Source organism: Mustela nigripes, chromosome 12 (assembly GCF_022355385.1).
Source record: "Mustela nigripes isolate SB6536 chromosome 12, MUSNIG.SB6536, whole genome shotgun sequence".
Lineage (NCBI taxonomy): Eukaryota > Metazoa > Chordata > Mammalia > Carnivora > Mustelidae > Mustela > Mustela nigripes.
Window position 1 is genome coordinate 149,125,831 of NC_081568.1, and position 12,563 is coordinate 149,138,393.

General features: G+C 46.3%; 1 protein-coding gene across 4 annotated transcripts in view; it reads right to left on the minus strand.

The window, feature by feature from the left end:
* Positions 1-8,815, minus strand: part of PGBD2 (piggyBac transposable element derived 2) — a 39,061-nt gene extending 30,246 nt beyond the window's left edge. For 2 of the 4 annotated variants that reach the window (XM_059416243.1, XM_059416241.1), the window contains exons 1-2: positions 8,725-8,815; positions 1,881-1,994 (exon numbers count right to left, since the gene is read on the minus strand). The gene's annotated coding sequence lies outside the window, so the exon portion shown is untranslated. The remainder of the gene's footprint in view (positions 1-1,880; positions 1,995-8,724) is intronic. The other 2 variants (XM_059416245.1, XM_059416242.1) reach the window with 1 other exon arrangement.
* Between the last annotated feature and the right edge of the window lie 3,748 nt (positions 8,816-12,563).

Below are 12,563 nucleotides of genomic sequence, written 5' to 3' on the forward strand. Positions count from 1 at the left end.
GTGGTCTGTGAGTGCGTCCTTCGGTGCGGGTCCTCTAGGGTCTTTCAACAACTAATGGAATGGGGAAAATATTTGTAAATCATATTATTTGACAAGAAGTTAATACACAAATAACTCCGACAACAGCAAAAAAAATAAGTGACCCAATCAAAACACGGGCAAAGAACCTGTGTGGACATTTCTCCAAAGAAGATATACAAATGGCCAATAAGCATATGAAATGACGTTCAACATCACTAATCATTAGTAAAATGCAAACCACTACCACAATAAGGTATCACCTCACACCCACTGGGATGATCACTATTAAAAAGAAAATAAGAAATGTTGGTGAGGCTATGGAAAATGAGAACACTTGTGCTTTGCTGATAGGAATGTAAAATGGTGCAACCACTATGTAAACAGTCTGGTAGTCCCTCGAAAAATTAAAAATAGAGAACTACCATATGATCCAGCAATCTTACTTTTGAGCATGCAGTTTAAAGAACTGAAAGCAGGACATCCAAGAGACATCCATCTTCACAGCAGCACTGTTCATCATAGCCAAGAGGTAGGGGCAACTCAAATGTCCATTAAAGATGAATGGAAGAAAATGTGGTATATACTTACAGTGGACTATCATGTGAATTCTCCTATCATTCACCCCTATCATTCACCCACCCCTTACAGTGGACTATCATTTACCCATACTTACAGTGGACTATCATTCACCCCAAAGGAAGGAAATCCAGTCACATGTTACAGCATGGCTGAAACTTAAGGACATGCTAAATGATATGAACAGGCCATGAAAAGACAAACACTGTATGATTCTATTTACATGAGGTTTCTATAGTACTTAAATTCATAGAAACAGAAAGTAGAATGGTGGTTACCAGTGGAGGGAGGAGAGGGAAATGGGAAGATGATGTTTAATGGAGACAGAGTTTCAATGCTGCAAAACAAAAATATTCTGAAGATTGGCTGCACAGCAAGGTGAACATACTTAACACTACTGAGAAGTGGCTAAGACAGTACATTTTATTTTATGTTAATTTGTATAATTAAAAATACAGAGAAGCATTATCAGAGGAAAAAAGGTTACTTCACGGGAAAGAGTTTTTGACTCACTATAAGGATAGAATAATTTTAAATTGTATGCATTTAATAACCACTTCAAAATAGAAATTAACTGTAGACACCAACAAATCTATCACAATAATATAGATTTCAATATACTCTTCCAGAGATTAATGATCAAGCAGACAAAATTACTGAGACTTGAACAGCAGAACTGACATGAGTCTACTCTAAATAAACAGCAGTGATATCAGCAAGATGGCAGAACGGAAAGGCCCCAGCTTGTCTCCCTACACTATGATACAGCAGCCAACCATGGAAGAAGTGCTTTTGTATGAGCTTTGGGATCCAGGTAGGAGGCTTCAAAACCTGAGTGAACCCCAAGACTAAGAAGCACTTCTTTGAAAAGACAGGCCAGGACTCTGGTGGCAAGCTCTCCAAAAGTAGCCCCAACTCTCTAGGGACTTAGCTCCAGGTCTGCTTGGCAGTACTCCTGCAACCAGTCCCATGGACCAAGAAACTCAGGAAGAACCACACTGTACACACCTCAGTAACAGGCCTGCCAGCCTTGGACTAGACTATGGATTCCAAAGCAGCTCTGTGTCCAAGCTCCTAGCCCTGCCCTTAGTCCTGCTCACCTAGGGACCCAGCAATCCCCATCCATGCTTCTAGCATTAGGCCCACCAACAGCAGTGTCTGCTACAGACCCTTACTCCGCCCAGAGACTTGGTTTCAACCTCTCTCTGCCTCAGTCTAAGAGGAAGCCCAGGGAACCAAGAGGAAACACACTTATCCAAGACTCCGGAGGCCGACCTGCTCACCTTAGTCCCAGCTGTGGACCCTGAAGGAGAACTGTGATCCAGTTCCTGTCTTGCCTGGATGTGGTCCTAAAGGGAGTCACATCTCCCTGGAGAACCAGCAGGAACCACATCTATCTGCAGAAAATGTTAACCATAAGAAAATGATTGACAAATTATACCACATTTAAATGAAGAACTTTTTGGTTCATCAGGAGAAACTCATAAATAGAATGACTTATCTGTAACAGATATAAGGAGTTAGTATCTAGGAGCTATAAAGAACTTAAGACATAAAAAGAAATCATAGGAACAATTAAGAAAAACACAATTAACACAACAGGGAAATGGGCAAAAGAATATCAGGACGCACCCCTCAAAGGAAATACAAACAGCACACAAACATGAAAATCTCATTACTATACATGAAATAAAAAATTTAAAAACAATTGAGATACCATTTCACATATACTAGGCTGGCAATTTTGTTTGTTTCAGAAGTAGATTTAGTAATTTACCAGTTGCATTAAAAAAAAATCCTTAATGCCCATCACCCAGTTACCACATCCTCTCACTTACCTCCCCTCCAGCAACTCTCTGCTTCCTAGAGTTAAGAGTCTCTCACGGTTTTTCTCCCTCTCTGATTTTGTCTTATTTTTTCCCCCTCCTTTCCCCTATGATCCTGTTTTCTTTCCTAAATTTGACATGAGTGAAATCATATAATTGTCTCTCCCTGATTGACTTATTTCACTTAGCACAATACCCTCTAGTTCTATCCATGTTGCTGCAAATGGTAAAATTTCATATTTTGGTGGCTGAGTAATATTCCATTTTATATATATATATACACACACACACACTACATGGTAAGATTTCATATTTTGATGGCTGAATAATATTCCATTATACATATATATATACACACACACACACATATACACACTATGTTATAAACTAACATAAACTAACATACACTACATCTTCTTTATCCATTCATCTGTCAATGGACATCTGGGCTCTTTCCACAGTTTGGCTATTGTGGACATTGCTGCTATAAACACTGGGGTGCATGTGCCCCTTCGGTTTTGGAGAAATACCTTTAGTGCAATTGGTGGGTCATAGGGTAGAGTTCCATTTTTTACTTTTTGAGAAACATCCATACTGTTTTCCAGAGTGGCTATACCAGCTTAAAAGGAGTGTAAACAATGCATTAGTATCCAATAAAGCTGAACACCACCTAAACCAGCAGTTTGGCCCAGGTATCTCTCTGGAGCCCACGTTCTCAGCCTTAGCACTGACACCTGAAACTGAACAATTCTTTATTGCGTGGGAGGGGTGGAAGAGATGGGAAGCTGTCCTGGACATCATAGAATGTTTAGCAGCATGGGTGGTCTCTACCGGTTAGATACAGTAGCTCCCCCCCTGCTAGGTATGACAACTCAAAGTATCTCCCTGTCTCCTTGACAGCATTTTCCCCTCCTCATGCCCCCCCACCCTACTAAATAACCACTGCTCTAGTAGAACTACCGTCTCTGTGCACAAGGAGACCGGGACAAGAACGCCCACTCCAACACTGTTTATCTGTGATAGCAGAAACCAGAGATGGCCCAAATGGCCATCACTGGAACAGATGCAGTAGAATACGACAGAAAAAGTAAATGAAGAACTGTAGCCACACACACCCATGAACAAATCCCAAAAATACACTGAGCAAAACAAACCAGAAAGCTTGCTACATGCTTCGTTTTATAAGGACCAAAAAGTTAAACAAAACTAATATATATTATGTAATATATATTAAATATATATTAAATATATAGAAATATATAGAATATAAACTAAATATATAGAATATAAACTAATAAAATATAAACTAACATAAAAAAACTAATATATATATATATATATTATAAATATACAATCTGCAAACACATATATACACATGGTAAAACTTTAAAGAAAAGCAAGGAAGTGATTAAAAGGAGCTTGAGGATAGTGATTACCTCTGGAAGAGAAAAGATACAATTTGCAGACACACAGAGGATTTCTAAGGTTTTAGTAAAGTTCCATTTTTTTTTTTAAGATTTTATTTATTTATTTATTTGACAGAGAGAGGGAGAGCACAAGCAGGGGGAACAGCAAGCAGAGGAAGAAGCACTCTCCACAGTGCAAGGGGAGCCTGCCGTGGGACTCGATCCCAGGACCATGGCACCATGGCCTAAGCCAAAGGCAGAGCTTAACCAAGTGAGCCACCCAGGCACCCTATAAGGTTCTATTTCTTAAACTGAGTGGGATATTCAGTTGTTTCATTATTCCTGCTGATATATAATGCATGCAAAATATGCACAAAATGCATATTTTATATATAAATATATATAATATATATATATATATTTGCACGCTCACACATGTACACACAAAGAAACTGAGATACTAGCACACATGTGAGCAAATACTACCAGGGTGACCTGCTCAGTGCCCCCAGGTGGGCAGTGGTCTGCAGAAAGTGTTCATCTGGGGTGTTCCAGAACAATGTATCTTGCGCAGCAGGTGGAAGAAAATTAGAGAACAGTCATCTCCCCACTCTAGAGTCTCAAGAAGAATCTCCTTACAGAATCCTTATTTCTCAAAGCCCAGCCTGCCCACATCGCAGCTTATGCACAGCGGCTCTCACCATCTCACCTCCTCCTCTCTCTGCTCTACTTGGCGCTGCATGTAACTTCCCCTACAGCTTTTGAGGAAAACTCACTGCCCAACCAGACCACAAGATACAGCATCATGGAAAAGAGTCCCCATGGGCCCTCGGTGAATCTGAGTCCACCTCTAGGGGGCTCCCACCTCCTTTCCCTTCTGACCTTCCTGGGCACTTGGGCAGGCTGGTTATAGATGCTAGGTGACTGAAGAGTGGGAGAAAGACCTGGTCCTTCAAACCCTCTCCTCACGTCCCATTCACAAGTTAGCAGCCTGGTAAGAATGTAGATGACAAAGCCAAGAGTTGTGGGCTCTGTGACTATAGGCAAGTCGCTGACCCTGTCTGTACCTTCATTTCACCTCTACAAAGGGATCTTCCAGGTACCGAGTAGGGTTGTTATGAGGACAAAAGTCAGTGCATGTGAAGCTCTATAAGCTTCACATAGAGTGGATGCTCTATAAACATTTGCTATCATTTCAAATCCACAACCCCTCACCCACAATTCCCACAAGTCAAAAATGCTGGGAAAACTGAACATTTCTTCAAAATTTGGCAACACTCTGACAGCAAAATCTAAAATGATGGGAGGCTCTTTGGAATGTCTATTTCTATTCCTAACTGCAGATATCCATACATTTTGCTGCAGAAATTCTGTGTTTGATTGGGGGTGCTTTAGTATGACTTTGATAAAATTCAAACATGTCTGGCTGGTTTGGGGTCAGAGAGTGTGATCTGTGCTACCACTTCAGCCACCCCCTCCTCTGCAATAGTTTATCTCAATACCTTTTTCTCTGTTGTGCCCCAGGCGGTCCTCTGTCCTCTTCCATTCACCAGCACTCAGTGACAGCCCCCACCCAGTCACTGTGACGCAGGCCCATCCTCACACCCTGCTGAGAACCTCCCCAGGTCACAATTGCAAGGGTCCTGGAATTAGGTCAAGGCCACCACCCAGACTAGTTTCCAGGGCTCCCCCACCTAGCCCCTGCCTCAGCTGGCTGGGCGACGTCCTTCTCCAAGTCAAGGGTTCCTCTCATATGGTTTTCACCTTATCACATGCTGACCCCACCATGTGCTCCCTGGCCAGGCAGCTGCAGAATTTGTTCACCTTTCTATCCCCAGAAGCCAACACAGCTCCTGGCATGCCCCCAGTGAGTACTTGCTGAACTGAACAACTCACACCACAGAGCAAACAGCCATCATTCCGGCCACCCAACCCAACTCCTCCTCCATCAGGCCTTCATTTCCACTTCACCTTCTGACTCTGAGTCAGCTGTTTAGAACAGAACTAGGACTACTGACATATCATTGACCCTAACCAAAATACATTTGTAAAGATTCTCTAAAACATGCATAGGAAATGGAAGAGTAGGAGAGAGTCAAGTCTGTCAATAGAGTCAGGTAAGACAGCGGATTCAACCCTGACGGAAAGGGAAACTAAGCAAGAAGGGCAGTAGACGTCACCTCTCCTTTTCAATGCTCCTCTGGCTATTCTCTCTAGGCTCTCCATTCCCTCTTGTATGTCTCCTTCTTGCCCTGCCTGACAGTACCAGCAGAGAAACGGAACGAGGGTACACAGTGCCCCTATATACTATGCAAATTCCCAACAATGTTCAGACAGAGGCTGTTGAGTAACCAGATTGCATACCCCTACACGTCCTCATTGATTTGGCAAACATCAAAAGTGTCTACCTAAGCATGTCTGTCTAAAACGGCTACTTTAACAGAGCTACCAAGGAGAGAAGATGATAGAGATTAGGATCCGCACAACAGGACCTAGTTAGGGAGGTCACAGAAAACTTCCCTAAGGAAGGGATGACTAGATGGGGATCTACAAGGAAGAGTAAGAACTCCCTGAGCACACAGGGAACAGAATCCCCGTAGGCAGAAAAGCAAGTCAGGAGAGAAGCAAAGCCAGTCAGAGCAGAGCAGGGAACCTGAGGAAGAGGGTACAGGAAGAGACTGGACCAGCAATTCTGAAATGAGGCCTTGAAGACTTAAGAAGTCTTACCTTTGTCCTACAGCAAGGGGAAATTTTATTTACTTGTGCGTCGTTAATTTTGTTTTTATGTTAATCCTAGTTAGTTAATAGTGTTATACTAGTTTCACATACACAATATAGTGATTCAGTAATTCCGCATAGATCATCTGATACTCATCACAACTGCTCTCCTTAATCCCCATCCCCTACTTAACCCATGCACCTACCCCCATCCCTTCTGATAACCATCAGTTTGTTCTTTATACTTAATGGTCTTATCTTAATTTATCTTTCTTTCTTTCTTCCTTTTTAAGTAAAGGGAAATTTTAAAAGATTATAGGCAGAGTATGGACAATCACATATACATTTTAATAAGCTTAGTGTGATTCTGGTGTGGACAACTGAATGAGGGCACCAAAGAAAGCACAGGGAGACGGGTTCCCAAGGAGAAAAGTGGGCCAGCCCAGGGAGGGTTCAAAAAGGAAACCAAGTCTGGATTGACTGGGGTAGTGAAAGAGCTCATCAGGGAGGCCTTCCCCAGGAGTGGCTGAGTGGCTAGGGTAGGGTGGCATCATTCACAGAATCTGGAGGCACTAGAAGAGGACCAGATGTGCGTGAGTTCAAGCTGAGATATGCTCATATCAAGGCAGAAATGCTTTTGAGATAGCCTGTAAAGCCACTGCGTAGGCCACAGGCTATCTGAGTTTGGAACATAGAAATGGCCTGGGCCGCAATCATAAACAGGTGAGTATTCTGAGGATTTGTGGTATGCTCAAAACCACAAGAATCCTCGAAGCCACAAGAGATCACCCAGGGAAATTGTCCAGATGGTAAGAGAAGATGGCCAAGGACGGGATCTTCAGAGATACCAGGACAGAAGCAGGTAGGTCTGAGAAGTAGGAGGAGAACCAGGATGGGCTACGAGGTTAGGACTAGATGGGTCAGGGCACAGAGGGTGACCACCGGTGCCAAAACTGCCCAGATGTCTTGCCGGACATTGTCTCTTGGGCCTGGCACGAAGCAATTTGAAAAGACCCTTTGATTTGAGACTTGGCGCTTCCAAGACCACACTGAAGGGTCTTGGGGAGTTACAAGGGCCTCCCCTGTTTAAAATGTAATTTTTGGGGGGTGCCTGGGTGGCTCAGTGGGTTAAGCTGCTGCCTTTGGCTCAGGTCATGATCTCAGGGTCCTGGGATCGAGTCCCACATCGGGCTCTCTGCTCAGCAGGGAGCCTGCTTCCTCCTCTCTCTCTGCCTGCCTCTCTGCCTACTTGTGATCTCTCTCTGTCAAATAAATAAATAAAATCTTTAAAAAAAAATGTAATTTTTTCAGGGAGACAAGACAATGCAACTAAATGTATTTAATGCATTTAAATGCAACTAAATCCTGACTTGGATCCTGTACCACAAAAAAGGAACAGAGAGGAGACAGGAGCAGACATATCTGAATAAAACCTGTCGATGTGACTGAGTGTCCTCGTCTTCCTGGTCTGTTAAATTAGACGTTAACATCTGGGGAGTCTAAGGGAATACTACTGAGAAAACTTTCGTACTCGTTTCTCAACTTTTTTTTTAATTGTGAAGTTATTTCAAAAAGAATTTAAAAAAAATAAAAATAAGACATTTTATAAATGTAAACGCCTCCAAGTTGCGCCACGTGCCAGCGGGCTCCGGAGAAGCCTATAGGCGACACCGCGCCCCCAGCTCTGCCCACCACACCGGCCTACGAAGAAGGGAAGAAGGAAACAAAGGACAGTCCACTCGCAGAGGCAGGCAGAGGCGGCAGGAGCGCCAGCGATGCCCGCATCCGGCGGGTCGCGCAGCCACCCCTTCGCTGGGCGGGGGTGGGGGATGCGGCCCGAGATCGGCGCCCAGCAGGCCCCACCGCAGCCCCGACGCGGCCCGCAAGTCCCGGCCACCGCTGCCCGGTGCACCCTGCGTCAGAGCACCCCGGCTGCCCGCAGGGTCTCGGGTCGCCTCGGCTGAGTCCGCCCCGCAGCGGGAGCGCCTCCGTTCGGCCCCGGCAGCTCGGGGGCCCGGACGCCCATTGTCCCTGGACCAGTCCCTCCAGCCCGCCCCCCGCGCGCTAGGCCGCGTAGGCCAGTGCCTCGGGCACCGTTGAGAAAACGCAACGCCAGGCCCTGCCGCTCACGCACCCAAACCGGGGCAGGTCAGCGACTCGGGCGGGCCAACGCCTACCTGAGCGCGGAGCAGCCGAGGCCTCCCACCGCGGGGCAACCAGTCCGGAGCGCCCCGCCGTGCCAGCCCGGGGCGTCGCGGCCGCGCAACGTCCGGCACGAGAGCGCTCGCGGCGCCTGGGCTCGCCTTCTGGACCACGCCCCCAGCCACGCCCCCAGCCAAGCCCCCGTTCCGAGCAACCACCGAGAGGCCGGGGCCTCCGCGGAGCCTAGAGGGAACTGCAAAGTTCCTCGGCGGACTGGGAAGTACCGGCTCTGCCCGCCCCGCTCGCTCGCAGTGCGGCTTCGACGCTGCTGTCGCGGCGGCTCGCAAGGCGCGAAACCGTCTTTCTGTCTGGGAGGCGAGGTCTGCCGACGGAAAGACGTCGGGGGGGCGGGGAGGACTCCGGGAAAAGTCAGCCTTCCGCTTCTCAGCGTGAGACGGCCCTTCGAGGTCGCCGGGCCATCTCGCCGGACCACGTCAGCGGCGACCGCGACGCACCCGGTCGTGCAGGGCACAGCGCGTCGGTGGCCGGGAAGGCCGCTGGGGCGCCCGTGCCTGAGTCGCCCTTGCAGGGTCGGAGCGCTCCGATGCAGGACCGAGGGCACCGGCCCCGCAGGATTCCCGCAGAGCCAACGGTGCCGGCCTGGGTGGCCCGCGGGGCTGACCTGCACCTGTCGGCTCGGCACGGCTTGTGCCCGCTGCCGCGCCAGGGGCCCTGCGAAATCCGCTTCACGAATGTGCGCGCTCCCGTCTCTTCACGCTTGCCCGGTTGTGCTGTCCAGAGACACCCGGTTTCCTCCCGGTTGCGAGTAAAACCCTGCCTCTGCCTTCCCTATTCTTCGGCTTCACGGTGTCCTCTGGCTCCACACTCGCCCCAAGACGAACCGCTTCGGGGAGCGGTGGGCCTGTGCGGGCCCCAGACCAGCGGCGGCTTCACCTGGGAACTCGATGGAAGAGCAAATCCTGGAGCTCTGTGGGGGGAGAGACGGAGGGGCCCCGCAATGCGCGCCCTGCCTCCCTGGGGCGGTGTGGGTGCAGACCAGGTTTCCAAGACAACTGCTCTGTGGCGGGGTCTCCTAACCCCTGCAGTCGGGACGGGTTGGCCGGGAGAAGTCTTTGTGGTGGGGGCCTGTCCTGTGCATGAGGCGTGAAATCACCGGATAAAACTCGTTAAGTTTGATTTCCAGGTAAACAAGTGTTGATTTACAATTTGTCGCTTTTAAAGATTGTATTTATTTGACAGAGAGAGACCTCAAGAGAGGGAACACAAGCAGGGGGAGTGGGTAAGGGAGAAGCAGGCTTCTCCCAGAGCAAGGACCCCTCCCAGTGCGCGGCTCCATCCCAGGACCCTGGGATCATGACCTGAGCTGAAGGCAGAGGCTTAATGACTGAGATATCCCAGTTCTGTATTTTATTTGGACACGCTACCCCATGTGTATTTTTGTTTGCTAAATCTGGCCATTTTGATGGTAGTATATTTGAACACCCCTTGTCTCTGCCCACTCAATGTCAGTAGCACTACCCCCTTATCCCTCCAATTATGACCACTAAATATGTCTCCAGTGTCCGCAGTGTTAAATAAAAAAGTCAACTGAGTTCATTTGAAAGATGTACTTGGCTTTATTAAATAATTCACAAATCGGGCAGCATACCATCTAGCAAATAGAAGGACGCTATGAGAAATTATGCAAAATGGAAGGCCGTTATAGAAGGAAAGTGGGGCAAGAAAGCTTTTAGCAAAAAAAAAAAAAAAAAAAAAAAAAGGATTGTTCTGGGAAAGACTTCTTTTCCTTGTGAGGGGAAAGGCAAGGACTCTATCTGCAGTGGACCTCTCCTGCCTTTGAGGGATGGAGAGAAGGCCCATGGAGAAGACTGGCACTGATCCAAAAAATTCCCAACTTACTTAAAGACTACATTTCTGGGAGAGTTGAAACTGCAAGTTTTGTTTTGTTTTGTTTTTAATATTTTTTGTTTGCAATTTCTTTTTTTTTTAAGATTTTATATTTTTTTCAGTAATCTCCACACCCAATGTGGGGCTCGAACCCACAACCCTAAGATCAAGAACCCTACCGTATGCGCTACTGGCTGAGTTAGCCAGCTGCCTCTAAACTGCAATTAGATTAGTATTAATCCCCAATTTAGGGACTCAATCTAAGTGAGCCTGTAGCTTTCTTTTTAACATTGGGGAAGCAAAATCCCCCCCTCACCCCAACCCTCCCTTACCTTCACACCTTGAGAATCACTGCTTTATAAGATACATGGGACAGTGTACTTCACAGAAAAGGATGACTTGGCCTTAAAGAATTTCTCTAAACACAGATATTCTTGGGAATGACCTATGTTAAACATCCAAGAAAGCCAGGTAGCAGAGGTTTTACATTCGCTTCTCTCCTTACGCTGTTTATTGTTTGTTTTGTCATTGTTGTTAAAAAGAAAACCATAGGCTCAATATGGTGTCATTTAGGTTGAGGCCTCAAATCAGTAAAGCAATGCTCAATGCCTATCCTAATTGTGGTTTCAATCACAGAAATAGAGCCTTCAGCCAGTCGACAATGGGGATTTCCTGGTCAGCACTAGGAAATATACTGACAGATCCCTTCAGTTCTCCTTGGAAGGACGCGTTTGCTTGAAACAATGGGTTCTTAGCTAATAGTTCCCTTTTTTCCCCACTCCCTCCTTATCTTTGAAAACATTTCCTTTTCTGTAGCCCTTGGAGCTCCCCTCTACTTACCAGATGGGATGCTGCCTGATTCATCGATCAATCAATAAAACCAATCAGATTTTTAAAATTTACTCTGTTGAGTTTCTGTTATTTAACAGATTTGGTAGCAGCAGTGGGATTGGAAGCAAGTTTCTGCAGCTTTCAGGGACAAGACGAAAAATGGGCAAGCTCTCTATCACCCTTTTGACGTCACTGTCTTTCTCGTATTTCCAAGAACTATAGGTAAGTGCTTCTGAGTTTTGAGTTCCACTCCTTTTTGCGTTTGAGCTCCCAGTCTAATTGGCAGTCTTTTAAAGGACACATCAACTTGAGCTGGCAGACAGTTATCCCCAGAGCCAGTTGAGCTTGTGTATTTGCCTGGAGCACAACTGAACTGGCAGAGGGTCAGCCCAGAGCCAAACACCTGACCTTTCAGACCACGATTCCATGGGAATTGATGATGGTGTGCACACAATGTCTGCCCAGGATGCACTAACATCTCTTCGTTACTGCCAATACATTAAGGTGCACGTGTTTGTTTGTCTTGTTTTATGTAGATAAGGGCTATTGCTAGTGGGGATCTCAGAAGCCAAAAAGCTGCAAATATTGGTAGGCATGGGTTGAGCACTTAAAGTCTATTATAGCACTTTCCACCTCAAGAAGACTTCTGTGATAGGATAGGTGGGTCATGGAAAGGGTTAGATTGGTACTAGGTTGCCCACCGATGTCAAGAAAACTTCCATGCAACAAGGTACCCTGTAAAACATGCACAAACATTAACCATGTAGCCCATCCCTGTTAGGTATTAGTTCAGGTCTGAGAAACCCAAAGACTTAGCTAATGGGATTTTTTTTAATTAATTTTTTATTTTTTATAAACATATATTTTTATCCCCAGGGGTACAGGTGTGTGAATCACCAGGTTTACATACTTCACAGCACTCACCAAAGCACATACCCTCCCCAATGTCCATAATCCCACCCCCTTCTCCCAAACCCCCTCCCCCCAGCAACCCTCAGTTTGTTTTGTGAGATTAAGAGTCACTTATGGTTTGTCTCCCTCCCAATCCCATCTTGTTTCATTTATTCTTCTCCTACCCACTTAAGCCTCCATGTTGCATCACCACTTCCTCATATCAGGGAGATCATATGATAGT